This window comes from Balaenoptera acutorostrata, chromosome 1 (assembly GCF_949987535.1).
Source record: "Balaenoptera acutorostrata chromosome 1, mBalAcu1.1, whole genome shotgun sequence".
NCBI classification, from domain to species: Eukaryota; Metazoa; Chordata; class Mammalia; order Artiodactyla; family Balaenopteridae; genus Balaenoptera; species Balaenoptera acutorostrata.
In genome coordinates, this window is record NC_080064.1 from 197,400,894 (window position 1) to 197,426,574 (window position 25,681).

At 57.7% G+C, this 25,681-nt stretch overlaps 1 protein-coding gene and 1 long non-coding RNA gene across 9 annotated transcripts in view; one reads left to right on the plus strand and one right to left on the minus strand.

Annotated features, from left to right (window-relative positions):
• The window catches only part of NAV1 (neuron navigator 1), a 210,739-nt gene that overhangs the window by 97,877 nt on the left and 87,181 nt on the right, over positions 1-25,681 (plus strand). The window lies entirely within an intron of this gene.
• Positions 1,685-5,135, minus strand: LOC130708460 (uncharacterized). The gene is made up of 3 exons (XR_009008701.1): positions 5,012-5,135; positions 3,189-4,860; positions 1,685-3,092 (listed from the first exon to the last, which is right to left on the minus strand). It is a non-coding gene; the product is annotated as an uncharacterized LOC130708460 (long non-coding RNA).

Below are 25,681 nucleotides of genomic sequence, written 5' to 3' on the forward strand. Positions count from 1 at the left end.
GACGTGACCGAGTGCTCAGTCTCCGCGTCCCATCTCACTCTGCTGGTCGTTCCCGCTCTCCGCACCCTCTTCTCGTGCACTGAACGGGCCGCTCCAGACATGCCAAGCTGCACCCTCTTCAAAGCTGACACCCCCTTGCCTCCTCCCCCACCCCGTCCACACCTGTCTCTGTGCAGACCTGGTCTAGCTTAGGCTGGGCTAGAACGGGAGTGTGGACTCTGGGGCCAGTTGTTACTCTGTGACCTTGAGCAAATCATACGCCCTCCTGGGCCCCGAGTTTTCTCATCTCTTGTCAATAGAGCGTAATGTTTTCCCCACCCTTTCTAGCTCAGAGCGCTATTCGGGGAACCGTGTGAGACCACATCGTGGGAGGCACGTGCCCTTGGCTCTGTGTGGGCAGCGTGTCTCTGGTCAGGCCTCCCCCCTCCACCGCCTGCTGTCGGGTCAGCAGACCTGCCCCCAAAGGGGCCTTTGTCTGCCAGTTCCCTGGTAACCACGCAGCCATCACGGCGTGGACCCCGGCCTTTATCTCCAGCAATAACCTCAGGCTATCTTGAGGGAGAATGTTTTGAAAGGAAGCTTTTCCAGTCCTCCGCGAGGGCGGAAAGCATGAGATGCAGGCTGTCCTTGCCGTCTTGATCCTCCCCTTCCTGCCCTCCACCCCTTCCCCACTTTCTCAGGATTGAACCAAGAACTCATTCACACGGAGGTTGTCACTAACTGACAACACCCTCAAGCTGTGGATTTTAGAGGGTTTTTTTCCTACCTTGACCTCCAATAGGAAATACACCTTCTAGCAAATCCAGTGTGTCCATATTGTGTCAAAAGATTTTTGAAACAATACTGTGTCCAATGTACTTGATGTTCTGTTTTGTTGAATGTGTGTGTGTGTTTTTCTTTAATTGCCAGTTACAATGCACTGAACTGATTTCATGACCCACAGATGAGTTGTAACCTGCAATTTGAAAAGCCCTGCCCTGAAAGGACCGTCTTTCCAAGCACAGAAGGGCCTGGGAACGGGGGCGGGGGCGGGTTAACACCGGCTTTGGGGAACAGCATTTCCCTTGCGCCAGGCCAGGCGGTGCTCCAGGCACTTTGTTATAACAGACCAGCTAATCGTCACACCCACTCACTGCAGTAGGTGTTGTGATCGTCAACATCATGCCCTTGTTATGGGCCAGGAAACTTAAGTTACTTGTTGAAGGTGGCACTGCTAGTAAGTGACACAAGCTCAACAGCTGGGCTGTGCTGGCTGCCAGGGTGCCTCAGAAACAAGGTGGTCCCACCAGGGGAGCCCACCGCCCATGCCCTGGCTGCCAGAGCCAGGCTCGGGCGCTTTTGGAGGGCAGGCCTGGGTGTGGGCCGTGGACAACCTGCAAAGCAGAGGGGCCCTGGGAATCCGCAGCCCAGCAGACGCCCAGGCTGTACCACCCTGTGGATGCACGTGGAGCGATGCGGGTTTCTGGGGAGCCGGAAGCCCTTTGGGGTGCTCGTTAGGCCCAACGCAGAGCTCTGCCCATGGCTGATGGGCAAGCAGGACCTTTCTGAGTGGAAAGAAAAGCCTAACTCTAGCCTTTAAAAGTAATACTGCTGTTAATTTTAAACATAACACTCTTTGCAGGCTAAAAAAAAAAAAGTGAGCTTAACCAAACACTTTCACTGTTTTTTTAATGAGTTTATTGTCGTAGGCTCTATGAGAATGCAACTAAAGTCTTGAGAATGTGTTTCAGAGCACAGTGTGTCCGCGCATCTGGTGGGTTGCTTTTAAGATCTGAGCCTGGTGCTGCTGGTGTGTGCGCCGGGGGTCCACAGACAGGCCTCGGTGCACAGAGGAGCCCAGTGAGAGGGCGTTGGGAGGGGTGTTCGGGGGAAGCACAGGCTTATCAGATCCGGGTTCTGCTGCGAGGACGCGAGGGAGGCTGAGAAACAGGTTCTCCAGACTGGACCTCAGCCTCCCAGAAGGTGTGAGTGCCCCATGGTCCCTCCTCCTGTTTACAGCTGGGAGCATCGAGCCCACCGCCTGCCCCCATGCCCAGCTCTGCCTCCTCAGCTGAGCTCTGTGCAGAGTTCAAAGCCAGGAAACAGGCCTCCAGTCTCATGGGGAGAAGGTCCCAGAGAAAAGACCCGTTAACAGGGGCAGCTGGGTGTGGAGAGTGGGAGTGACACGCCGGGCAGGCGCTCAGGGAGGACCAGCCCTGGCTGGACCGGAACTGCTGCCCAGGAGCCGCCCGGAAGGGCTTAGGGAGGATTCTTAGAAGGGGAGGAGCAGGGCCTGGGGGAAAAGCACTGATGGTCTGAAGGCGAAGGCACCTCAATGGGAGGACTGGCGGGGGAAGAGCCGGGGGTGGGAGGGCGGGAACCACTGTTGCCGCCACCCGATGAGGCCGGCCCCGGCCTCCGCCCTCCAACCTCCCTTCACTTGGTTTCCTGTGAGCCTTGCTTGACAGATAAGCGTGAGGGCCCAGGGCCCTTCTCAGCTGTGGACTCAGAGCCAAGTTCAGTCGCCATGGTAACCCTCTGGCTGATAGGGACTTGGGTTGCTATGGAAACTTGTCTAAAACCAAAAAGTATTATGGGGGAGGGGTCTCAGCAGCGAGGAGGGGTAACTGGGCCCCTGGGCAGCAGTTTCCTCCTGGTCTGGGTCCTCCTTCAGCCAGGGCTTCTCTCGGGCCCAGACCAGGGCTCTGGGGATGGTGGAGGGTGGTACCAAGGAGGCACCCAGGGCTCCGCGGCCAGACGTTCCTCCATCTCCGGGGAAAGTCTCACAACCGTCTCCGGGGTCAACTCTGCTTCTGGAAGCAGCAAGGTCCACGTCCCTCTGCAGCCCGTCCGCGGCCCCTCACCGGCAGCCTCCCGGCTGACAGGCCCTTCTGGCCAGTCACAAGGCAGGGTGGCCAGCCGTGGCTTCCTCAGTGCCGAGTGGAGGGATGAGCGTCCTGTTTCTTGGGCAGCTGGGGAACCGCGCGAGGCCTGGCCGGACACTGAGCAGACCCCGCTGCTGTTCACGGTGACCCACCACGGAGCCCGGTGCGGCCCTTGGCAGGTGCTTCCAGTCACCCGAGAACCAGCATGTGTACTATCATCTCTTTGACCTTCATCACAAAGTGGGAAGAGGTTTACAACAAAGCAGTGGAATTTGAGGTGCTTCCAGGCACCCAGCGGATCCCCACACACGTCACATAACTCACCTTCGGCCCCCTGCTGACCCCCGCCAGCCTCTGGGGCTCGGGTTCCACTGCGGGTCATGGGGCTTCACCACCTGGAACCATTTTCTGAAGCTGGACGGCAGGAGGGGGTCCTCAAGAGGGGAGAAAAAAAGAATCGCTTTCTGGCCCAGCCCAGAAGTAGTCCTTCGTGATTGGAAGAATTCATTCCCAAATCACCGGCTCAGGCTTCAGGCCCCCTGCACCAAAAGGAGCTGATTGCAGCCCCCCTTTCTGAGCCGGGGCTGAGGTCAGAGCAGGGAGGCCGGAGGTCGGAGGCCAGGTGCTGCAGACCGTGGTCTCCCCGTGGCCGCTCCCCCCGGAAGCTGCACCTCCTTGAGCAAGGCTGAGCCCAGCTGCCCACCCTGCAGAGGGGCTCCCTGGGAGCAGCCCCCCTGTGCCTGGTCCTCACGCTGGGACCTCGAGGGCAGAGAGGGGTCAGGGAGCCCAGGAAGTCAAGCAGAGGAGGCTGCAGCGAAAGAGGGTCTCACCGTAGCGGTCAAGGCCAGGGTCCAGGCAGCCCCTGGAAGGGGAGCACAGCCTCAGGGGCTCCGGCCCAAACCCTTCCCGGCCTGTGAACCTTTCCTCTTCCCCTCCTGCCAAGGGTTTTTATACCAGAATCATTAGGCGGTTAATAATCCCGTGCACTGTGCCTCTGGCACGCCACACTTTTTAAACTTCGGAATCTGTGTGTAACGAATGTCAGCCCGCAGCTCAGGCATCCAGGAAAGGTCCCATTCTTGACTGCCCTTAAATCAACTTAATCCTGGTTCTGAGCCCCACCCACTGGAGTGCGGGGGATGTCACATGTCACAATGGCTGGGGTCCTTTGCCCAACCCCAGGCGTGCACCTGACACGGAGGCTCGGGGCGGGGGGTGGGGGCCGGGAGGCCGGCAGGGATGCTTCCCCCGGTCCCGCAGGCTCCGCAGCACCCTGCGCTCAGCGGCACCCCGGGCCTCCCCCCGGGGGACGTGGGCCTCTTTGCCAGGCTGGGGGGCACCTGTGCCCGTCCCCCTTCCTCTCCGCACCCCTTCATCCCTCATTCTGGAGAGCCCCCCTCTGCTTCTCAAAGGTGGTCTCTTCCCTTCCTTGAAAATCACCTCCTCTTTAAGGAAGCTTCACCGAGCCCTCGGACTGGCTCTGCCTCCTGCCCGGTCCCGTGTGCTTGAAGTTGGGAGCTTTGTAACCTGGTGGCCCCTCGAGGTGGAGCAGAAACAGAGACACAGCAGATGAGACGTCTCAGGAGGGTGAGGGCTCATCCTCCTCAGCCCAGCCTCGGGAGGCGGGTGGGACGAGTATTAACATCCCTGGGAGACGGATGGAGAGCCACGGCATGAATGGACATGGCCGTGAGTTTGTGGCAACGCAAGACATGAATCCAGGCCTCTGGGGTCTCCTGCCCAGACCAGCCTCCCCGAGCTCCGTGAAGGCCTCCGTGCCCGGGCCTCCTGTGCTCAGGACCCTGTGCGTGGAAGAGTTTGTTCCACCTTCCCCGTCAGTCTTCGACGTGCAGGTGCTCCTGCCCCCATTTCACAGATGAGGAGCTTGAGGCCCAGAGAGGGTGGGCGCTCAGCTGCAGGTCAGCGGTGCGGCCAGAACTGGAAGCTGAGCTCTTTATCTTCTCCTATGGTGGCTTTCCTAGGGACTTCAGCAACCCTAAAAAGGAAGAAACCAGGGAGACAGGAATGGCTTTATCAGCAGTTTTGTTGAGCTTTCTGACTCCATCCAGCCTCCAACAAAAGAGGCTGCTTTCCAGAGCCCCAGGCTCCATTCATCCTGTGGGTTCACTGCTCTTCCCCCCACTCACCACACGGCCGGCCGCCTCTCAGACTCAAGGACACACTCCTTCCAACCCAAACCCAGCCGCTTCGCAGACAAAAAAGCTTGGGGGAGGACGGGCCCTGCCCAGAGCCTCGGGGGAGCTGGGGTGGGAGAGGTTTGGCAGTCCCTCCCCTCCATCTGCTTCCGGCCTTCATGGGATGCTGGAGAGAGGGAGGCCGCTGGGAAGGCAGTGGTCAGCGGGCCCCAGACGGGAGGCGGTGGGCAGATCGCTGGGGGTCTGGGGTGCCCCCCCAGCAGAGCCTGCAGGCGGCCAGCTGGCCTTCTTAGCACCTTCTTCACAAAGCCTGGGGCGGGGATGGGGGGGGCCATTCACAGCTCTCCCCCAGGGCCTGGAGGTGCTGGGCGAGTGAGAAACCCAGGCCTCTGATGACTGGTGCATCAGGAGCGTGAGGCAGCTTCCACCCCCCACGAAGGGAAAGGAAGCCCAGTCCTGACGCTCCAACTGGACGCCGAGCACCCTTCCTCCCCCCGTGACTGGGAGCAGCTGGTGCGTGACCTCCTTCCTTCCTTCAGCCCGTCCAAACAGAGCAGCCGCTGAGGCTAGCCAGGCACAGACCATGTACCAGATACTCTTCTAAGCACTTCGCATATGTTAACCCCTCATAATAAGCCTACAAGTTGGGGTTGTTTTGTTCTCCTTCTGCCAATGAGGAAACTGAGACAGAGAGGTTGGGTAACTTGCCTGCAGCGGCCCAGCTGGGAAGTGGTGGAAAAGGGTTTTGAACTGGTGTCTGGAGCCGCAGAGGGAGTTGTGCCGGCGGGAGCACAGGCTCTGCGCTGTCGTGCGGACCGTACCTACCTGCGTGATTTGGAATTCTTCCGTATGGAGACCTGGCTTTTCTCCCCGATGTATTTGTTTTTCCATCACCGATCTATATCACACACACTCATGATTATCTGTACTCTGACTTGTGATCCAGCGCTACGTTTTTATCCTGTTGCTCAAATTAATTTTGTTGTGCCCTTTGCCCAGTGGGGTTTGGAGGTGGCACCCTGGTCTGGGTCTCTGGAGACAGAGAAAGGAGGAGGGTGGGCTGTGCCGCAGACGGCCTGTCCCAGCCGGGGCGGGGGGGCCTACCGGAGATGGGGGGCCTCCCATGCCCCTTCTCTCCTCCCTCCCTGGCCCTGACCCTGCCCTTGGCTCCATCACTCGCCAAGTCTGGCTGTTTCCACCTCTTGAAATACCTGCCCCACCCATTGTCTTAATTCACGCCATCACCCCATCAGGGAAGCATCCCGGCTCCGCTGTCTCCCATTCACCCCCAGATGCCGCTCTGGGGGCGCCTTCCTCAGGCACAGCTCAGACGCCGTTGCTCCCCACATGGGGGTCCCCCAGTGGCTCCCAGGGGAGAAAGTTCTGATTTCTCATCCTAACGTTCGGGGCCTCCACAGTCACACCTTCCCGCTCCCCCGGTCCCCCCACCCCCCTTCCTCTTCCCTGCCCAAGCCATCTGCCCGCATTTCCCTGAGGAAGTTCAGTGAGACTTGTTAATTGGCTCTGCTGAAAGATGCAAGACCCTGGGTTGAACGGGGTTAAACAGGTTTCTTTCTTGTGGGACTTCTCAGAGCCTGTACTCACCGGCTTCGTGACTGCCCAGGATCGGTTAGTGGGATGCAGAGTTCCCAGCGTGTGTCCCCGGGATCCTGTTATCACAGGACTATCTGTAGGGTGGTGGTCCGTGGACCCTGTGGGGACACTGCCCGTCTTTGGTCAGGTCGGGCTCTGCGGTTCCCAGAGCCTGCCGCGATTTTCTGGTCTCTATATCTTGGGTTCAGCCACATCCCCAACCTGAAGCCCCCCACTGCCTCCACCTTCCCCTACAAAAACCTTACCCGTCCTTTAAAGATATTTTTCTTGACTCCCCCCACCCCAACCGTGAACCTCTCCTGGGGTCTTTGGACCCCGCGTGGCAGTCTTCTGACAGCGCCCATCAGTTGAAACTGTTTGTTTTCACTCTGTCCTCTTGTCCGGCGGCGACCCCCGTTCTGCCCTTGGTCAGACTCTAAGCCCCTCGCTGGTAGGGCCGTGTCCTCATTACTTTATTCTCTTCAGTATCTTCACGTGATACATCCCCCTGGCTGTCCGACTGTGCCTCAGAATTGTCTGTGCGGCTTTTTTTTTTTTTTTGGTTGCGCCACGCTCCTTGCAGGATCTTATTTCCCTAACCAGGGATCGAACCCGGGGCCCACGGCAGTGAGAGCACGGAGTCCTAACCACTGGACCACCAAGGAAGTCCCCATGCAGCTTTTCATCTTTTAATAAACTTTAAAATTTTAGAATAGTTTCAGATTTACCAAAAAGTTGCAAGGATGTTACAGAGAGGTGTCACGTACCCCACACCCAGTTTCGCCTCTTGGTAAGGTCTTAGTTACTGTGGTTCATTTGTCATAATTCATGAACCAGTCCTGATACATTGTTGCTAACTAAGGTGCATGCTTTGTATGGATTTCCTTTGTTTTTACCTGATGTCCTTTTTCTGTTCCAGGATCCCATCCAGAGACCACATTCCATTTAAGCCTGTCTTCTTAGGCTCCTTTGGGCCGTGGCAGTTGCAGTTTCTCAGTCTTTCCTTGCGTTTTTTTTGTTGTTGTGTTTTGGCCGAGAGGTGTGGCTTATGGGATCTTACTTCCCCGACCAAGGATTGAACCTGGGCCCACAGCAGTGAAAGAGCAGAGTCCTAACCACTGGACCGCCAGGGAATTCCCAAGTCTTTCCTTGTTTTGATGACCTTGACAGTTCTGAAGAGGACAGTCAGGTGTCTTGTAGAATGTCCTTCAACATGGGTCTGATGGTTAGACAGAGGCTTGATGACCACGGAGGTAAAGTGTCATTCTCATGGCATCAGATGAAGGGTATTTACTCCTAACATGATCTGTCGTGGTCGTTCACCTTGACCGTCCGGCTGATGTAGTGTTGTGTGTCCCCACTGCAGACTCACCCACCCCTCTCGTTCCATGGTGCACTCGGTAGAAGGCGGTCACCCGGCGTAGCCAGTCAGGGAGTGGAGGCAGTTAGGCTCTGCCTCCTGCCATGGAGAGTATCCACGTAAATTCTTCTGTGCAGGAGATTTCTCTGTTCTCCATTTGTTTAGTTAGGTGAGTGTGCACTCTTGGATGTTTATCTCATTCTTTGAGTCAGACTCTGATACTGCATTGTTTATTTTGCTCAAACTGTTTCAGCATTGGCTGTTGGGAGACCGCTTTCAGTTCGTACCTATGTCCATTTGACATACCCTGTTTTTTTTTTATTTTTTAATTTCCTTGCTTTGGGGCCCTACAAGATGCTCCAAACTCATCTTGTGTATTCCCTGTCCCATTCCAAGAATCAGCCATTTCTCCAAGGAGCCTTGTTCCTTTCATTGGAGGATGGTGTTAGACACCAAGATCTAGGTGCTGGTGATCTCACTGGTCCTAGGGCGTCACTGCTTCTAGACCCTCTCAGTGGACGGAGCTAGGACATATATGTGTGTATGCTAACCTGAGTATAAGTAACACGCATACCTATAATTGTATTTAATATAATTAAAATAATAGACATTAGTTAATACCAATGTGTCCAACTCCAATCTAGAACCACGTGGTTCATTCTAACCTTTCTTTTATGCGGCTTTTTAAAACCCTGTTCCTTCTGATCACAGTCTTCAAGGCAAAGACTGCACTCTAAAGGCACTGTAGCAAGCATGCAGATGTGTCTTAAATTTAATTGAGTTTAAAGGTGCTGCACATCTAAGGAGCTACACCTGCCTCATCACAGGTGTGCAGCATCTCTTACCCCTGGGGCTGTGGGCACATTAGCTCCACCTTCCCCCAGGTGATGCTCTGTGGGAAGCAGCCTGTAGTCCTCGCTAACATGTCCATTACCCCATGTTTGGGTGTTTCTGCTCATTTCCTCCTGTATCTGGTTCCCAGAACACCTGATACTTCCTGGTGTGAGGCCGAATTGTCTGGGATCCATTACTGCCTGCAGCAGAATCTTTAGCGACAGCCCTGCCTGTCCCCCTTGTCTCAGCAACCAGTACGTCCTTCCCCTGCGGTGACAATCAGGGCATGTGTGTCCCTAAACAGAGTCCGCAAAGCTTGAAATGACTTCTGGATCATTTTCCAAATGAGAAACAGGTCCAGGAGACATAGCTAGTGGCAGAGCGAGAAGTAGAACCCAAGCCGCTTCCCTCTTCAAATCCACTCTGTCCCCGGCCCATCCGTCTGAATGTCCTACACCGGAACCGTGGTGATGCCTGATGGATTCGTGGGGAAGCCACAGGTCTAACAGCACACCTACGCTAAACACCCCAGCACATCTCTGGCTCCCTTTCTGCAGGATGTCCCTGTGAGGAGTGCCTGAGACTTTTCTGCAGATCAGCAGGACAGGATGTCCTCAGCTCACTGAGCTTGATTTCACGCTCTCCTGAGGCTCCAGAGCCGGGAAAGAGTGTGTGGAAAGGCACAGACCTAAGAAGAATCAGGTGACAGCTGTCCTGTCCTCCTGGAGGGGAGGGAGTCATGCCGGTCCTAAGCAAGATCAGGGCTGCCTTTAGCACCTGCCCCATCCCTGTCTCTGCCCCTCTTCTCAGCCCCGCCCCCCATACTCACTCCTCCTCTGGGGATGATACTCTTCCCTGGGGGCCGTCTGGTCTGCCCCCGCAGCGTGGCTTGTCCAGATCAGCCTTTCCCCAAAGTCCCCATCAAAACACTTATTTCTTTAGTCAAGGTGTTTGGAAAGCAGTCTGATTAAAGTCCGGGACACGATGCTTTCAAATTTCAGAGATCTGTTAATGCATCTTGACTATTTGGGGTGCAGGCCTTGACTCTAGCATCGGATGCCCCTTTGTTACCTGCACTTGGTCTTGAGTGCGTCTCGGGCATTTCTAACCATGTTTCTTTATGCTGAACTGACAACCTTGTGATTTTATTGCAAGGTTGCAATCATTTGCATTTGCCCACCGCCACCCCACCCCCCAATCCACCTGCTTATTTCAGGAACTTTTGTAAGTAGACTTTTCTCTGGCTACTCATCTGCCATCTTTGCCCCTAAGGAGCCCTGAGATTGCTTCCTGGCCGCAGTCTATCCTTTTCTTTTTGGAGAATGGCTCAACCCCTGCAGCCTGCCTCCCCACCAGCTCATAACCTTCCCGCCGTACCCTCCGCAGGAAGAGCCAGGGCAGGAGGGGGCTCACGTCTGCTGCCCTGCAGAAAGCTCCAACGGCAGCTGATTTGTCACTCAATTGAGAAGCCCCTTCCCTTTTGGAAGGTATTCTGCGATTACGCATAGTTACCCATTAACAGAAACCTTTCAGCTCCTTGCAAGGTTCATCCTAAATGCCCTTCCTTTTCTCCCTTGGGAAGTCTTTATAACCACACAGTTTTTAGGAAGGTCTCCTTTGCCAATATACACAGTATTATATAAATTACTCCACGGATTAACCAGTGACCCTCACTCTAAGGATTTTACCATCAATATATAACCAAATATATTTCACTGATTGAGTCTAGGCAGCTACTACAGGACAGTTTTATAGACTGCTTTAAAAAAAAAAAAAAAAAGACATATCCTGGGGCAGGATATGTCTTCCCTGAAATCATATCACCACTCAACCTAGTAGACATCTATCGAGCTCAAAGCAAAGGGAGTGGAAATGAGTGTTATGTCCTCTGGCACTTTCCTCCATTGAGGTGGAGGGCTGGTAAGAGCTTAAAGCTGAGGACCCATTGCAGACCCCTAGGTTTATAACCAAAGTGGACCAAGATGGATAGGCTTTCCCACTTACAGTAATAATAATAATAGTAATAATAACTGCTACTATTTGAGTACCTACTCTGTGCTAAGACTTTAACAGATGTTACCTGATTTAATCCGAATAACCCTAAGAAGTAGATATTTAATTACTTCCATTTTGCAGGTGAAATTAAAAAATGAGACTTCTGAACATTAAGATTCTTGGCTTACATTCTTGGCTTACTCTTAGTTGAGTCAGGATTCAAACTCAGATCTGTCTGATTCTAAAGCTACCACCTGCCCACCCTGGATATGGGTTCAGAGTAGCCTGGAGACTTAAAACTAACGTGGTCCCCACCCCTCCTAAAACCGACTTAACTTGCAGACCAGAGGCTGATGGGGAGAATGAGGGGGAAAGCCGGTTTGTCCGAAGCCCTTCCTCGGATGGGAGGAGGTGGGAACCAGGGGTCGTATCTTCCCATAACCACCTCCGGTGACGCTGCCCTAAGCATCCCCCGTTCGGCTACACAATTAGGAGAATGACTGCCCCGCCATTGTATATGTAATCGCCCCAGAACAGGAAAGTGACAGTGCGGGTTATTACCTGTGCCACGTTAACTTCGTTGTGTTATTTAAACACTAGATTCTTTTGCTGTGCACTCAGCCTCTGAAGTTACTCACATAACAAGGTTGTCGACTCTTAAAGAGGGAGAGAAGGCAGGAGCGTCGGAGTAGAGCGGGTTGTCCTGATGTGTAGGGGTCTGGGGGCTCTGGGTCGTGGGTGGGCTGAGGGTGGCTGTGGGGGGAGCGGTGCCGGAGGAGAAGGGGCGCTGGCAGGCTTGTGGGGCGAGTGCGTGTCCCCCTGGGGGGAGGGGAGGTCACTCAGCTCATGAGCTCCCTGACCCCATGACATCAAGGAGAACATCCTGGGAAGAACGGGGTGTTCTGAGAACGTGCTGTGTGAGGGTGGAGGAAGGTTATTAGACGTGGTAATATTTCCCTGAAGAAAAGGGCTTCCACGTGAAATACGGGCACCTTCTAACCAGATCAGAGCTGAGACGGAGCCATCCCACCGTTCAGAGCCAGGGATCCCTTTCTGCGGGCCTTTCACTGGGGGAAGAGGCTCAAATAGAGCCTCTGTAGAAAATAATTATTCAGGGGATTCTGAAAGGCAACATAATTAGTCCAGTTAATCTCTAGCGATGAATTATTCTGTCCGATAATCGTCTTCGGAAGCAAAGGATTCATTAGGGTCTCTGGCTGACAGCGGGGAGTCAAATGTCCTTTTATCTCCCTCTCCTGTCCCTGACTTGATAGAGTGGAATCTTCTTGTTTTGATAAAGTCTGTCTCCATTAACAAGGAAGCTGGTTGGGGAGCAGCAAAGGCTGGGACCTGGGCCCCTAGACGTGCTGCCTGCTCCCCCGACCTTGAGGTTAAGGCCTTGGTTTATCCCATGGGAACGTGGGGGGGCACTGGGTGTGAGCTACGTGACCAACCAGCAGATTAATGGGGGGGTCTTCATGGGCCTCCGAGAAGCAGTTAATCCCAGCACACCCGCTGAACGGGGGATTCTCCAGGAGTTTTAAGGCCAAGGCCCTCCTTTTTGTCGGAACTTACTTTGCAGAATTTAATAGTCTTGAACTCCGAGTGGAGGCAGGTGGCGGAACCCAGGGAGGGGAGCTCTGCTGGCTGAGCTGCCCTTTCCGATCAGAATCTCAACCCCAGTTCGGGGAGAGGTCTGAGTGGTAATGGAAGCTGTGTCTGGGGCCCCAGAGCACGTGGAGGGGGGGACGACTGTCCACCGTCTGCACAGTGGCCTGTCCGAGCCGCCGGGCGGGGCCCAAGGTCAGTGCCTCTAAACCTTCCTGGTCTCAGATTCCTCTCCCCGGGAAAATGAACATCGCACTTGGGTACAAGATCTTGTGAATACATTCAGGGGGTTCTGGACCCTCTGTTGTCTTGCGTGAGCAACTCCAAATGTTACAGCCCATGGATCGTGCCCTCAAGGGACTTAAAATCTAGGCAGTGGAGATAGGGGGCCTCAGTGTTAACAGTGCTGTGACAGGCCTGCCTCGGCGCTGTTAACCTTCAGGGCCAGAGAGCTCTTGGTTGGAGGTGGGCTGTCCTGTGCGTTGTACGATGTTTAGCAGTATCCCTGGCTTCTCCCCACTGGAGGCCAGGAGCGTCCCATCCCAGGCTGTAACAGTCAAAAACATCTCCAGACATTTCCAACCCCACCCCAGTTGAGAGCCTAGTGATAGAGGTGCAAGCGGTGTGCTCAGCCCCCGTGGCAAGTGCGATGAAGTCTGGGTGGGGGCATCATCAGGGAAGGCTCCCTGGAAGAGGAGCTGTGGGGACCAAACCAAGAAAATAGCCCTTTGGTTGGTTGGTTGGTTGGTTGGTTTTTTTCAGCCTTTTATGGCTGGAATCTAGCCCGGTGTTTGATGCAAAGGTGCTCAGCGCGTGCTCTCAGGGTGCAGGTGCTCACAGGGTGCAGGTGTTCCAGGTGAGAGACCAGCACCGAGCGAGGGCACAGGGGCTGCGGGGGTGCAGGCCGCCCGCTCCCTGTCCCGGGGATGAGGAACAAGACCGCAGCTTCGCAGCTCTGGCTCAGGAAGCTGTAGGAGGCCTTGTTCTGAAGACCCTTAAGAAGAGGGCCAGCTGCCTGTCTCCTAAAGCCTCCACTCACTGACCACAGCACCCCTTCTTGGTAGACCTGGAAGGGTGTTTTGGGCCCTGGAGTACGTCTGAACACAACCCTCCAGAAGTCACTAACTTGTTTGGAGTTGGAGCCTCAGGCATCACCTGCTTTGCCCTCCCTGGCTACGGTCCGGGCTCTAACTGCAGAATCGGGGAGCAGTGTTCCCGCCCGAAGACCCTGGAACGGAGCGCGCCGTCCGCTCTTGGTCCCGGGTCACACGTGCGTGTTGCATGTCCCCCGAGCTGCCTCTTCCTCCTGGGCATGGAGCCGTGAGGGGCTGGGTCCTCCTCTCTCCTCCCTGCTGGCTCATGGCTTACTCGCTTGCTTGATGAGCCCGTGTTCTGGACCCTTGAGGTGCAGAGGGGACACGGCACAGCTGAAGGGTGTCCCCAAGCAGCCGGGTGACGGCAAATTGAGGGCTACGTCAGGGAGACGGCACCCTGGGAGTCCGAGGAGCCTCGCCTAAGAGCCGGCCCTGGGAGGCTGTCGGGACCCTTGCAGGGAAGGGGTCCCTGAAGCCCCAGCTTCACGAGTCTGGGATGGAGAGTTTTATTGGAGCTTTTTTTCAATGCGTGTTAAAGAGCCGTACATCCAGTAAAATATATGTCTGCCTTCCCAGGGAGGATCACAGCGGCTCCCAGGTAACCGGAGTTTATAGTGGCCTGGAAAACACAGGACAATCTTTAGAGTGAGTTCCTGAGCTCCACGGAAAGCGTTTATGGTGTTAGGGGAGCCGTTTCCCTCTGATTCGTGTTTGAGCAGGGGGAGGAAGACAAGGGCCCCAAGTGTGACGGGACAGTGGGGCGTCCTCGAAGTCCGCCGGTGGGTGGGAGCAGGGCTGGGCCTGGATGAGACGCCGGTAGAGGGGGAGCTGCTGAGGCGGAGGCAGGAATCCAGAAGGTGGGTGGGGAGTGGGGCGGGGCTGGCGTGGAAGTCTCCTGGAGGACCTGAGCCAGGAAGATGGGGCGGCAGTGCGGGAGGCGCCGGCTGTTGGGGGCACCTGGGGACAGGAGGCTGCCTCCCTGCCCCTCTGTGAACCCGAGAGTCCCTTGAGGCGGGGCGGGCATGGCAGAGGACGTATGTGCAGCAGGCTTTATGGAGGACCTGCCACACCTGGCAGGTGCTAGGCGTTTGGGATGGAGAGCTACGGTCTCTGCCCTGGAGGCGGACAGACAGTGAGGAGGTGTGGGCAGAAGTGGGGTGCAGAGGCCGTGGACAAGTCTGCCCGGGCTCCAGCAGGGACCCGAGGGCAGGACGGGTGACCTCTACCCAGGCTAGGAAGTAACGGTGGAAAATCAGGCGACTTCCCGTAGAGGGCCTTGAACGCCAGACCAAGGACTCGAATGGCATCTGAGAGGCACTGAGGTCTCACGTTGCAGAGGCCCAAGGTGGTGTGGATGGCGTGGCCTGTGACTCCTTGGTCTGTGGGGTGGGAGCAGGGTCTGTCTGAAGCCACCTGAGCTACTCCCCAGCCTCCGGCCTGGGCTTGGCACTCCTGTGCTGCATTCTTTCCCCCATGGGGGAGGGGAGACACCCAGACATCAGTTCAGTCAAGTCTGTTCACCCTGGTCCCCAGGAGCCCTGGCCTGCTGTTCCCATGGCAACCACCAGCCATGGGAGCACGGAGAGCTGGGGGAGAGCAGAGCCCCAGGTCATCACTGGGTTCCCCCATTGAGAAGTGGGGGCAGAGAGGAGCTGCTTGCTGTAATGGGGAGTGGGAAAGGAAAGCGGAGGGCCAGGGGCTCCCTTTGTCCTTTGAAGGAGACAGCAGTGAAGTGCTGACTGGTGCTGGACCTGGGCACGGCTGACCCCCATCTCTCCTTCCATCCCTCCTTCTGAGCCTGGGGCGAGCCCTCTGCGTCCTCGGTCTCATTAATGATGGATGACTCCGGAGAGGGGGCAGGGCTCACCAGCTGCTGGGGCCTCCTGCCCTCGCTGGGCTGGGGGTCATTTGCAAGGAGATGGTGGCCTGGACCGCCAGCAGGCTGAGCCAGGCCGTGGACGAGCCCTGGGATGGTGGTCTTTACTGGCCATCAGCATCATGTCCCTGAGAGCAGGTCCATCCACTGACAGACATTAGAAGCCACTTGGGAGGGGGGTCTCTGTTCCCCGGGCCCTGTGTTCTGTTGGATGCTTTATCACCGAAGATCTGTGATGGGCGGGATGCAGTCCCCAGAGCGGTGCTGGGCTCAGAGGAGCCGGGTCCTCATCCCGAGCTGCAGAAGCCGCTCTCCTGGTGTCCGCCTCACAGGATCAGCACAGGGCTTAAATGGCGTCAGAACCGTGAAGGGGCCTGGCATACAGCAGGCACTTAATACATGTTCGTTTGCCTCCTTGCTCCCACGGTAGAGGGGCAGGTGAGCTCAGTTCTGCCAGAGGGCCTGCGTGTTTCCAGGAGGCCAGCCCAGCCAGGCCCTCGGGGCTTACTTTCCTGGTCCCCCCTCTCCTCTGGAGACCCTCCCTCCGGGCCCAGCCCTGCCGCAGCCTCTCTGCGCTCAGTCCTCCTGCTCTGGCCTGGTGGGTTCAGGACGTTCCCTTGCACAGGGGGGAGGATGAAAGCAAAGGACACTGGCTTTTCTGTGTCCACCCGGGTACGCTTGGCGGCCCTGTCCCCTGAGGGGGCCTCTCTGCACCGCTGCCCACACCCACTCTCTGCCCAGCCCCGGCCTCCAGCCACGAGGGCTCCTGCAGACAGGCTGGCCTCCCCCGGCCGCCCTCCTGAGCCCTGAGTGTGGTTCCTGGCCCAGGCTGGACCTCACTCAGCTCAGCGCTCGCCCATCTCTGCCCTTCTAGAAGGCTCCAGCGGAAGGAAGGCCTGCTGGGTTCTTCCGAGAACCCTCACACAGTGGGGACGTGGGGTGTGGGGAAGAGCCGGCGCTCCCCGCTGGGAGGGCGTGTCCTCATAGCGCACAGACCTGGGACGCTGTCCAGGGGGATTTTCCCTGGGAATTTGGTTCCATTCAAGTGGTGACCAGTCCTAAGCCGCTCAGGGGCTGCAGCCCGGGCCCTGGGGGGATTGGGTGAAGGCTGAAAGAGGGCCCGGTGTCCCCACTGCCTCTCCCTGACCCTCCCTGGCCTCACATTGAGCGGGTCCAAGGCTCTCCAGAGAGACCCCCGCCTCGCCCCGGCCAGGCAGGAGCTGAGGCTGGTCCTCCTGGAGGAGGGGGAGCGGCGCACCGGCGCATGAGCCCCTCCCTGCTCGTCCCTCGCCTCCCCTCCCCCTGCATCAGGGGGGCTGTGGGGACCGGCCGACTCGCTCTCGAAGCAGGAGAAACCGAGGCCCAGAAAGGCCCAGAAGAGGCTGTGCAGGAGCTCTGAAGGCCCACCCTTCCAGCGTGTAGGGACTAGCCAGGCCGGCTGCTGGGGGCGGGGCAGGGGCGGGAGGAGGGGGCCGCGGGGGAGGGAGAGGGTGTTGGAGCTCTGCTTTGGCCGCAGCAGGTTCCCAGGCTCCCGGCTGGAGACGGGGAGCTCGGAGGGTCTCATGGCCCAGAGCACAGCCACGGTCTTGGCAAGCGGGCCACACAGCCTGCCTGCCAGACGCTCTAGGAAGGTTCTTCCCAGGCCAGATGATCCGCAGGTTCCAGAACTGGGACAAAGCCCAGCGGGAGAGAGGGGTCCCTCGAGGAAGTGTTGGGCAGGACCGTGCCTGCCAGCAAGGGGACTGGCCGCGGCCCCAAGTCCTGGAGGTAGAGAGATGCCGGCCTGGCCCGACGCCTACTCCTCCAGCCTCCTGGCAGCCCTGCCCTCATGCATTCCAGGAGCAGAGCAGGACGGGCCTCTTCCTGTGACCTGTAAGGCGCTCCATCCCAGCATGTCGGTGGGAAAGGGCCTCTGGGCATCCTGCTCCGTTGTCCTCATCGTCAGTTATAATTTATTTTGGGAAAAGCATGGACCTCAGAGTCAGACTTGGATTCAGATTCCTACTGCACGACTTACACAAGCTGTGTGACCTTAGGAAGTTAAGCGGCCTCTCTGAGCCCGGCATCGGTAAAGTGGGGGTAACTACATTCGGGCTTTGGTGCCGTGCTCAGCGCTTGAGGCACTAAGTAGATACCCGTTCCCTTCCCTTCCTGCCCCAGAGGACATTGCCTGCGCCTCAGCGGCTCCAGCAGACCTCGTCAGGTTTATGCCGATTTCTCTGCACCGCCAATCAGAAGCCTTCTTTAAATTGAGCCTCCCTGCCTCGCTGCTCTTGTGCCCAACCTCGGGGGCAGGGGGGCGGGGCGCCTCGGCCTTTGTTAAGCCTGGTCCTTTTGGTGGGTGGTGGGGCTACCCTGGAGGCGTTGGCGGCAGATGGGCTGAGCCTGAGGGTCCCCCGGGGGGTGGGGGGGGGCAGCAGAGGGTCGAGGGGATCGGTGACATAGAAGGCTTTTTCAGAAATGGGAAACCTCCGGGGAGGCGGCCGGACCAGGCGGACCACAGGTCTGATGGGTCTCAGATGTTCGCACCGGGCTGGGGGAAGTGGGGAGCCTCCTAGAAGAGGGCCTCCCCCTTCGGGCAGCCCTGCATGGCATGCCCTGCCCCCAGCTGTCCCCCCTGGAATCCTCCCGGAGGCCTGGCCACCTCCCCCGTCCCCTAGCATGGCTCTGACGTCCTGACCAGGTCACTGCCACACCGTTGGGCCTCAGTTCTTCCTTCTGTCAAATGGCCTCTGAGGCTCCCGCCAGCTCTGATGCGTGATGAGTGTTACCATCCACCCTCCTCCACGCTGGCACACAAGCTGGCCGACCTTGTACCCGCAGCCCAGCCGCCATTGTCCCAGGGCCATCGTCCCATTTTACAGGTGAGAGGAGTGAGGCTGGAGATTAAGTTCCTACTGAAGTTCCCACGGCCGTGCTGGCTGTCGGCTGCAGGCCCCCTGTGCGGGGACGCCAGCAGCTTCTCGGGGAGCGATTGGGGCTTCAAAGGCAGTGGTAGCCTGTCCGTCTGACTGTCCCCTCGCTGTGGTGTGGCCCCTCCCTGGGAGCCAGGAGGGGCAGAATCTACAGAGGAGACTGGGAGGTCGGGGTTGGAGATCTCCGGGGGGCCTACAGCCAGTAGCACTGACGTGGGAGGCGCCCGCCCCCAACAAGCCTGGCACCTTCAGAGGCAGTGCCTCTTGTCACTTGGCCGCTGGTAGGTCCTGGGAAAGGCAGTGATTCTGGGGACTCGGGTGGGAGGGGGAGTGAGAGTGCGCAGTGCTGGGGGAGCCCGCCCTCACCTCGGCCGCCGCTGACTCGGATGCTGTGCTCTGGCAGCTTCCTGTCCGACTCACTCTGGGCCTTGCAAACCTCAAGGTGGGCCCCGTACGTAAAGTAGAGTTGCTGAACTCGAAGTGCACCAAAGGCAAACACCTTACGGAAAAGCCGTGATTCTGGCACAGACCAGGCCGGCGGGCTCGGCAGCGCGGCCCGGGAGGACTTCCTGGGTGACGGAGTTGTCCTCTCTCTGCTGTGGTGGTCGCCGGCCGGCATGAGGGTGCCGCTCCTGAGCAGTTCCGGTGTGGCTGGTGCAACCGAAGTCTTACTTTGTATTTAATTTTAATTAATTTCAATATAAAACATGCTCAGCTGCATGAGTCATTGGGGAAATGCAACTTAAATCTCCAGTGAGACACCTCTTCACACCCGCTAGGGTGGCTAGAATAAAAGGACAGACGGTAACAGGTGTTGGAAAGGACGTGGCGAGGTCGGAGGCCTAGCACACTGCTGGTGGGAACGATGGTGCAGCCACTTGGGAAGACGCTTCCTCAGATGTTACAGAGTTACTGTACGACCCCGTGTTGCGCTCCTAGGCATTTATCCAAGAGAAATGAAAACCTGTGTCCATGTAGAAGTTTGGATATGAGTGGTCATAGCAGTTTTATTCGTGAAACAGGCAAAAATGACCCGAATGCCCATCAAATTATGAACAGGTAAATAAAATATGGTGTATGCATACAATGGAAAATCACTCAGCCACGAAAAGGCATGAAGTACTGACACGTGATACGTGAGTGAGCCTTGAAAGTAAAAGAAGCCAATCACAAAAGTCGACGTGTTTACGATTCCACTTCTATGGGGTGCCTAGGATAGGCAAATCCACAGAGATAGAAGGTAGATCAGGGGCTGCCAGGGGCTGGGGCAAGGGGAGATTGCTAATGGGTCTGGGGTTCCTTTTGGGGGTGATACAAATGTTCTGGAATCAGATAGTGGCAATGGCTGTACAACTTTACAGATGTACTAAAACCCACTGAATTGTGCACTTTAAAAGGGTGACTGTTACGCTTTGTGAGTTAGCTCTCCGTAAACATACTGTATACGTATGTCCATTTGTGGATCATGGCCGCAATAATATCAGGTAATAATATCTCTAGAGTCAGACCATCTGGTTGGGATCCTGGCTTTATACTGCCTTCGGCAGCTTACTTAACCTCTCTGGGCTTCAGTTTTCTCAACTGTAAAATGGGGGTGATAATTGGACCATCTCAAAGGGCTGTTGTGACAGTTACATGGGCTACAAACCGAAAGCCCCTAGAAACGTGCCTGGCAGGTGCCGGAGGACTTAGCCCAGTTAGCCGATACTAATATTACTAGTTTCACAACCAGAAATCCCCCAGGGCCCCTTCCAATTGTCGCCCACACCTGGGCCCAGCCCTAGCCCTCCCGCATCCTCCTCCTTCCCCTCCCCCCTTTGCCTGCAGATGGTCTTTGCTAATGTGAGAACTGTTGCCATAACAACCACTCCGCTCCCAGCAGCAGCGACTTCATTGGAGCCGGGTGTCACGTGAAGGTTCTGGGCACCATCACTATGAGAACATTGCCAGTAAACCATGAGGTTTACAGGGCAGGAGAGCAGGGCCTGTCAGGGAACGGGGCCGCATCCCCCGGCAAGGCAGGCAGGCCACCGTCGGCAGGAGGCTGGCCCTCTGCGCCCAGGCTGGAGTTCAGGTCTTTAAATGAGGGCAGGCTGAGTACGTCAAGAATCCACTCTCTGACCCTGTAACCTAATGATCAGAGGGAAATGAGGCAGAAGAGAGAGGAGCAAGCCGGCACCCCTCCAGACAGAGCTGGAGGCGGGCACCCTCTCCGGGTCCCCTAGCCCTCGGCGCTGGCCGCCCTGGACCAGCAAGTCTCTCTCTGAGGCACACGGTGCTGGACGTGGCAGGATTGCCGTCCAAGCCCTCTTCCAAGTGCAGGCTGAGCCGGGCTGACCGGCCAGCCGTGGGGGCCGCCCTTCGCCCGCTGCAGAGAGAGGCGGCCACTCCCCCAAGAAAGGGCAGGGCTGGGCACGATGGGGGGTGGCGGGGGTGACCCTCCTCCCTCATCAGGCCAGCTTTTGCCTGAGAACACTGCCGAGCAGAAGTGAGCCCAGAGCAGGCATGGGAAGCCTGCTCCGCTCCCCAGAGGCACTCCGTCTGCAGCCCCTGCAGCAGAAAGGCCAGCCGGGCCTCTTGAAGCTCTGGCCCCACGTCCAGGCTTGCCGAGTGGAGCCTACGGGTGCGCAGAAGCCAGGCACTGCAGCCTCTATCCCAGCGGGCAGGCTCCCCAGAGTAGGTGCTGCAAAGCCTTGGCTGCTCTCGAAGGAGGACGGAGTCAGGGAGGATGTCAGCCCCGGAGCGCAGAGCCAGGCAAAGGGGGTTGTGCTAAGCAGGACGCAGAGGGAAGGAGAACGTCTGGGCGCTGCCTGCCCCGAGCCTGGAGCAGACACTGCCTGCCTGGCAGCACTGCGTCAGTGTCCGGCGGCGCCTGAGGCCCGGCAGCGCCCCCTGGCGGCCCGCCTCCGCAGTGAGGCCGCGGCCGGGTGGCCTGGGGAGGGCATCCCCAGAGGAGCGGGACAGAGGGGGCCCCTCAGGTGAGGCCCGGGGATGCGGGAGTGGACTTTCGCAGGGAAGGGACAGTGCGTTTGTGCCAAGGGAGCAGACTTGAACTGGAGGCCCAGGACACACCGCCCGGCGGCCTGGCATCGGGAAATGGAAGCCGTGGTTTCGATGGGCAGCCTGTTCCGGCGGCCTGCAGCAAGGCGTCTGGATTTCTCAGACGTTACCTTCTGCACCACGTCACCCACAGAGGGGGCTTGGGCGGTGCAGATTCCTGGGCCCCGTCACCCACAGAGGGGGCTTGGGCGGTGCAGATTCCTGGGCCCCGTCTCCAAGCTGATGAGTTGTAATCTCTGTGGGTGATACCCTGGCACCTGCCTCTTCAGCACACTCTGGGAGGAGGAAAGATGCTTTTACAGGCTTTAGCCAACAACAGAGCTGCACAGCTGGGCTGTCACAGTTTGTTCGGGCCTTGGGTATGCCCAGCCCCAGCTCCCTTGTTTAATCCACAGAGAAACCGAAGCCCAGAAAGGGGAGGTAGCTTACCCAAGGCCCCACAGCCGACTAGCGTGTGCCCGGAGGAAACCAAGAGAGAGCTCTCTACCGGCCCCGAGCCACCGCCCTCACTCTTTTTTTTTTTTTAATAAATTTATTTATTTTATTTATTTATTTTTGGCTGTGTTGGGTCTTTGTTGCTGCGCGTGGGCTTTCTCTAGTTGCAGCGAGCGGGGGTTACTTTTCGTTGCAGTGCGCGGGCTTCTCATTGCAGTGGCTTCTTGTTGCGGAGCACGGGCTCTAGGTGCGTGGGCTTCAGTAGTTGTGGCACGTGGGCTCAGTAGTTGTGACTCACGGGCTCTAGAATGCAGGCTCAGTAGTTGTGGCTTACGGGCTTAGTTGCTCTGCGGCATGTGGGATCCTCCCGGACCAGGGCTCGAACACGTGTCCCCTGCATTGGCAGGCAGATTCTCAACCACTGCACCACCAGGGAAGCCCCGTCCTCACTCTTCCCTCCACCCCGCCTCACACTTCCTCTTGGCCCAGTGCCCACTGGAGACAAGTCGCTGAGGGTCTCTGAGCCAAGTCTTCTCACTCAAGCAAAATCAAAACTGTCGGGGATCTGCAGAGACCCCTGCCTGGTGATTCTGGGCCAGGGGAGACCCTTCGTGCCCCCTCTCTGGCCCCTCCTGGTTTCCTTTCCTCGCCTCACACAAGCACGTGGCCGGTACCTTGCCTTGTCGTCCTGGCCCTTTCTGGGTGCTCTGGGGCCACTGACTGCTGAGCTCCGGGCGGGCGCTCGTTGGTCGAGAGGGTTCAGGCTTCTCCGGAGCAAGGATGGAGACCCGGGAGCCCTTGACAGCAGGAAGCACGGGATTTGTCGCGCTGCAGGGCTCTGTGACAGCCGCCTCCGACAGTATTGTGACTTACGTGGGTGGTGAGTGAAACGACGGAATTAGTGAAAGAATAAACTGTCCCCGCCCGCACGGTGGTGAAGGTGGGAGCCTCTTGCAGGGAGGGCCACTCCGGGCTCTTTCTGGGGCCTCTGGGCTCAAAAGGTGGTGAGGAAAGGAGTGGGGGAGTGGCTGGAGGTGAAGGGGGGGTTGCTGGGCTCTGCCAGAGGGCAGGGAGGTTTGTGTGCAGGGTCCTTAGTCCTCCGCGGTTTCAGCCCCGTGCCAGCCTCACGCAGGACCGGGCCTTCAGAGGCCAAGGCCCCTGGCAGTCCATCTAGGGCAGGGTTACTGGCTCTCAGAGTCCGCAGAACCCGCCTGGTAGGACCTGTGAGCCGTGAGCGGAGACCTGGCATGTGTGGGGAGCGGGGGTGGGCCCACAGTGCCCTCCCGGGCTGGGCCTTGAAGGTCATGTCCTTGAGCAGAGGAGAGGGATAGAAATGAGTCAGACTCCCAGAGACGTGGGACTCCGTGTCCACACAGAAGGATCATCCACAGACGCTGGTTGTCGTGTGGTGACGCAGACTCCCAAGGGTCTCCTGCTAAATGTTGTTCGGGAAGGGGACCCCTGGCTAGAGCCGGAGATCACTTTGTCAGAGAGAAGTCTGTGTTTGTAACTGGCTCTCATTATAATGGTATTAGACTTGCGTGTACAAGGAGCCCAAACTGTGATGAATTTTAGAATTTAGAGAAGACTTGGACGCTACCCTTGGAATCTAATAGGGTCAGGAGAGATTTTTTTTTTTCTTTTTGGGAGTTGTTGAGAGAGAGGGTGTGTGTGTGTGTGATGCTTAGTCCTGCCTGTCCCAGGTCCTTTAACCTGGATTTCTAGGTGGATCTATTCTGTACTGTCTTAGTTTATGCAGCAGTCACCCCTGCTGGTGACACACCTCCGTGCCGATCGACCCCAGGACAACACAGAGCCCACTGGCCCTGCCACCCCCCACCTGGTGACGCTCCCAAGCCTTTCTTCTCTGGGCTGGAGCGATGTGCTTTTTCTCCCATTCATGAGCTGCTTCTTTCAAGCTCTGAAATGCCGGGACTTGAAAATCTTCCTCTTGAGCCACTTCCTTTCCTCCTGTTGGTTCCCACCTGGTGCAGCCACTCAGAGCAGGAGCCAGTCTCGAGGCTGGACACAGATGCAGTCCTCTGGAGGCCCTGCCCCGGGCTAAACTGAACATGGGCTCCAAAACGCAGTGCAAGTAACTAAGAGTTCACCAGGCAGTTACAGCGGTTCACCTAACTGTCAGCCAGTAATTAAAGCTGTACAGAACGTGGGGAAATTTGACTGCTGAGTCCCTCCTCCTTCCAGCAGGCCCCTGAATCTCTTGGGGTCCTTATCCTCCCGCCCATTACATCAGGTTTCAGATCGCAGGCCGAAGAAGGGCCCTGAGGCCCAGCACTTCCCACGACCGAGACGGGCTCGCAGGGACTGGGGATGAAGAAGTACCATCGCTGCAGTGCAGGGGGAGGTGGGCCTGGTGACCCCTCCACGTGTGAGTGAATCCCAGCAGAGAAGGTGGGGTCCACCTGAGCTGCACCTGCGGGAGTGGCACTGCCACCTGCAGGTGTCTGGGTGCGCCCACCTTCCGCCCCGCCCCCGCTGTACCTTCGGACAAATAAGAGCTGCCTCACGCAGAGACCCTCCTGGGCACCAAGCACCTGAGTCAGCTCTTTAAGTCTCCCAACAGTCCCACCGGGCGGGTACGCTATTCTCTCCCTTTAATAGAGCGGACAACTCAGAGGAGTGGTGAGATGCCGCGGTCCAGGTCAGATGTGCTGGGAGGGCATGGCCAGCACCTGCCCTTGGCCTTGCTGCCTCAAGCTCTGCGTTCCCACTACCGCACCACCCGACGGCACGGCCCCCCTCCCGGTCTTGGCCGTGCACGGTCTTGCCCTCCAGAAGCCTGTTTCCCTGGTTCTGACTCCAGAGCAGAAGGGACCCTGTTTGCCATCAGCCTCCCAGGGTGCCGCCGTCTCCAGCTCCAGTGACCCCTGTGCCCTGGTCTTTTCCTTCCACACCTGCGGCAGGGGACACGTCCACACAACTCTCTCCGTGCACACGTCTTTGGGACGGCAGGGCGGAGTGTGCGTGATTCTGATGTGAGGGTTTCCACAGACTGCCAGCTGCACCCTGGGGAGGTGTGTGTCTGGAGGCGTGTGTGCGTGTTTGAGGCCCCGTGTTGTCGTGGAAAGAACAGAGCTTTGGAGTCACACAGACGTGGAAAGTGCCTAGTCGTGAGCCCACCACGTGGTGCACACTCAGTGAGTGGGTGTCGTGTGCATTTGCACGAGTGTATGTGTGTGCACACTTGCGCACCTGATGTCAGGTTTCCTTGGTGGCCGGTCCTTACCCCAAGGACTCCTGATGGAGACAGCCGGCTGTCTGTGGTCTCCTGTGAGAAGCGCCGCCCCCGCGCGTGCTGGGAGGATGCTGTTTGTGGCGACTGTGCGTCACCGTGGTGACGGCTGGGTTGCGGGGCTCTTGCGTCTTCTGAGCTCAGGGACCACACACGTCCTCCCTGCTGCTCCATTTGCAGGCGAGGCTTGGAGCAGCAGTCCGGACAACTCGTGCTCCCCCCCCACCTCCTCGTCACCCCGTGACTGCTGGGATCCCTACCCTGCCTCCCCCCAGCCCTGCTTCTCACACCCACGTACATGCACGCGCACACACACAGGCACACGTGCACACTCAGGCATGCACCACGCCCTCCTCTTGCTGCTGGACCCTGTCCTGCAGGAGCTGAGAAGCCAGGCCCCCAGAGGAAGGCTGTGAGCAGGGCCTCCAGCCCAGGGGAGAGGTGCGCTCTGTGGCCACAGCGAGGACCCTGGCGGGAGCTGAGTCACACCGGAGAGGCCCTTTTCCTCATTTGCACGAAGGTACCGCATAGACTGGGAGTGTCCTGAGTGCGTCCCTGTCCCACACGGCGGCCGGAGAGGAGCTCCCGGGCTCCCCCCACCGCCGCTCTGTTTCCTCCAGCGTCTCCCCCACACCCAG